Here is a 3761-nt window from a genome sequence, read left to right as displayed (position 1 = left end):
TCCTTCTTCTTGACATGTAACCTGGCCATGGTCCCCACCCCTGGAAGTAGGCAGTTTCTTATGCCCATATTGTTTGGAGTCTGTACCATTCATAAGCCAGCCTGGGCTACCTTACCTAGATAAGGATTCAAGTGCAAGTAGTTTATCTGGATGATGACCTCAATGAGTAAAAGAGAAGGGATGTGAACCCAGGATGGGAAAAATAGTCTAAAGAGTATGTGTAATTGAACATGTTATTATTGTGAGCAACTGCAGCTTAATTCCCCCAAGGAACTCTGAGCCAGTGAAGAATACACTCCTCAGTGTTACCCCACTTGAGATGCTAGGGAGCTGGGGTCTTAGTCCAATTTCCCTTGGACATTAATCTTCCAGCACTTTTATATTTCGTGCTGCCAAGAAGAGTGGGCTCAGGCCAACAGAAAAGGTTCTTGGGCAAAAAGATGTGGAAACTGATTATGAGAAGTCAGACAAGCATACCCTAGGGTGGCAAGGCTCAGGGTTATTGGCAGGGATTCCTGGGAACTGATAGAGCACTGTAGTGTACAGACATTATTCTGAGGGTGATGGAAAGACATGGATGGCGTGTACAGACAAAGGGATGTCGGGACCAAATTTAGATTTTTAGGTGGAGTCCTTTGTGAGGAACAAGGATTTCAAAAGAGAATCTGGATGTACTGAGACCAAACAGAAGTCTGGAGCACAGGCCCAGGTGAGAAAGGACTGGTGGTGATAGGCAGTGATGGAAAATAAGCAGTAGGGATCTCAAGAGCTACAGGAAGTAGAAGGATATCATCAGTGATTAATTTGATATTGAGGACGGGGGGAAAAGAGTTGGTATGATTTACTTAAACTTCACATACTTGTCATGGACAACTGGATACTCCAGGGTGTTTAGGGCCCCAAAAATAGTTAGAAAATATACGAAGGCCAAATGGGATGGGGTCAGGTCAAATCCAGAGCAAATCATTATTCATAGAAAAGGGAATTGAGTGTGGGGGATATATGTGTCATGACAATTATGAGTGATTACATGAGTCCTAACAGTTTAATTCCACAGAAAACTTCCCAGAGTTCCCAGGATGAGCTTCCCAACAGAGTAAAGATTTTTTTGCCCATAGCACATGACATCCTTGAGTCCTATTGCAGCTACTGTCAGCAGAACCTCTTAGGAACTATGGCATTCTCATCACAGCGGTCCAACAACTTCTAAACTAGTGGTGTTCAAACTTTAGCATGCATCCCCTGAAAGACTTGAGAAGATTTTTTTTTGGCCCCACTCCAAAGTTTCTGATTCAGTAGTCTTGGAGTAGGGTCCAAGAATTTACATTTCTAAAAACTTTCCAAGAGATACGGTTGCTACTAATCAAAGGACCACACTTTGAGAACCACAGATGCCAGTCCCTCAATAATCCATGTACTTACATACCTACTATGCTAGATGATAGGCATTCTGAATGTATAAAATAAACATCACATGGCCCCTGCCCCCAGGGAATTTCCTGTCTATTGGTAAAGACATGATAGGGTGAACACATATTTAAATTCTAATGCCAAAGGTTAAGCCTAAGAGGGACTCAGACTTGAGAGTAAGAATGTGACGATCCAGTGGAATTTTGACCATGAGTAGGAGCCAGCCAGATCAGGAAGGGAGAGATAGGCAATCCGGATAGACAGAATAGACTGGATAAGAGAATATTAGTAGGAGAATGCACAGTGATGAATTTAGAGAATTGAAAGCAGTTAAGTATGGTCAGAACATTGTTTACATGTAGACAAGCACAGAATATGGGGCTAGAGAAGAACCTAGAAGGCTTCTTAGAGGAGGTAGCACTTGAGATGAGTCTTGGAGAACAAGTAGGGCCTTAGAAAAGAGAAGGAAGGGTAGTTGTCTGAGAAAACTGCAGGTCTATGTGACTTCAGGGACTCTGTGTTGTCTCCCTCATTTCCTCCTCTTCTTTCAGATGTGTGACAGAGCATACAGGTGGTATCTTTTGACAAGAGTATGTCTTGAAGATGGGGTCCTCCCCTGTGGCTCCTACCAGGAACCCTGCCTGGGCTTTGCATGGAAAAGCAGCAGCTCATTCTCCTCGACACCATTGCGCCATGGGGAACACATTCCTTTCCAGGATTGAAAACACAGCAAGGTAACAGAGACCACATGCAGGAAGGGGAGGGGCCAGATGTCCCATTTTCTCCAGTGCCTGAAACACAGACACAATACATCTACCCATCCACTCATCCATACACACACGCACGCGTGCGCGCGCGTGCGCGCGCACACACACACACACACACACACACACACACTCCCAGCACAGGCCAGGGAGGCGCGACTCCCCATAACCAATTCCAAAACTTCTTTCTAAGGATCCAAAGAGAGAACTCAGCTTCCAGACATGTAGTACACTGTCCAAGACCTAACCCCAAACCTTGCTATTTCTTTTCTGCTAGGGGAATGGCTTTCCATCGAGTTGTTACACATTTTTCTCTGTGTTGATGTTTTAAAAATATTTTCCATGAAGCTCCCTGCCAAATGCTTTCATCTCAAACATCTGCAGTTCTCCTGCAAATCATGTTAACACATACAAAGCATCAGTTCTTGGGACACCATTCACCTGTAAATTTAAGTTGTTCTTTAAATCCTGAGATTGGTAAACAGGCTCAGTTCTCAAGGATGTTGCCCGAAGTTTTAGCTTGCCTAAACCCTTCACACTAGATTATGCCTACCTTGCTAGATTTATCTTTTGCTACCATCCTCACCACCACCTACCCACTCCTCACATTATGCTCGAGCCAAACTGAAAATGTTAAATTACTGTAACATTCCATGTTTTCTTAGTTCCAAGCTTTAAATGAGACTCCTTTATATGGCACATCCTCCCTTAACCTTTAAGCATAGCTCACTCCTATTCATTCTTTAGGTCTCAGCTTAGGTAAGCATATTGATAATTATTGTTATAGCTTACGGGGATTGTAAGCTAACTATATTCCTAACTCAAAATGAAGTATTTTACATGCACTTATTTAATATACACAATAGCTCATTGAAGTAGATGTTATTATCAATATTCTCATTTATAAATAAGGAAAATGAGGCAAGAAACTTTAAATAAATTTCCCAAGGTCATATGACTAGTAAATGGGTGAAATCTGAATTTGAACCCAGGCAATCTGCTTCTGAATCCCCAAATACAACTCTGCCTAATGATGTTCTTTGAAGCCTTTTCCAGGCTCAACCATGCCTGGAAGGCCCATGAGTCCTGGCCTGCTTCATTTCCTCTAAAATTGCCTTAATTACACTAAGTATCTATTTATTTCACTGATTCCTCAAAACGAAAGCTTCTTTTCATTAAATTGGTATCCCTAGGCTCCCAGTTTGTCTTCTGTGGTTGTTTGAAGATGAATGGGCTTCCAGTCAAGATGGCGAAGTAGGTAAATGCTGTGCTTGCCTCCTCTCACCACCACATCAAACTTACAACTAAACTACAGAATAGCCACCATTAAGAGTCACCTGAATTCCAGCTGAACAGAAGTCATACAACTGGGGACACACAAAAGAGACCACCTTGAGACTGATAGGAGAGACAGAGACATAAAATAGGCCAGTCTCACATCAGCATATGGCGGGTGAGAATCCAGAGAAATATCTTGGCTGTGGAGGTTCCCCCCAAATAAAGATGGGTCCCAGCCCCACACCAGGCTTCCTAGCCCAGGGTTCCAGTGCCAGGAAGAGAAGTCCTCATGACTTCTGGCTGTGAAAA

This window comes from Rousettus aegyptiacus, unplaced genomic scaffold (genome assembly GCF_014176215.1).
Source record: "Rousettus aegyptiacus isolate mRouAeg1 unplaced genomic scaffold, mRouAeg1.p scaffold_m13_p_3, whole genome shotgun sequence".
Lineage (NCBI taxonomy): Eukaryota > Metazoa > Chordata > Mammalia > Chiroptera > Pteropodidae > Rousettus > Rousettus aegyptiacus.
Note: the sequence above shows the minus strand (reverse complement) of the source record.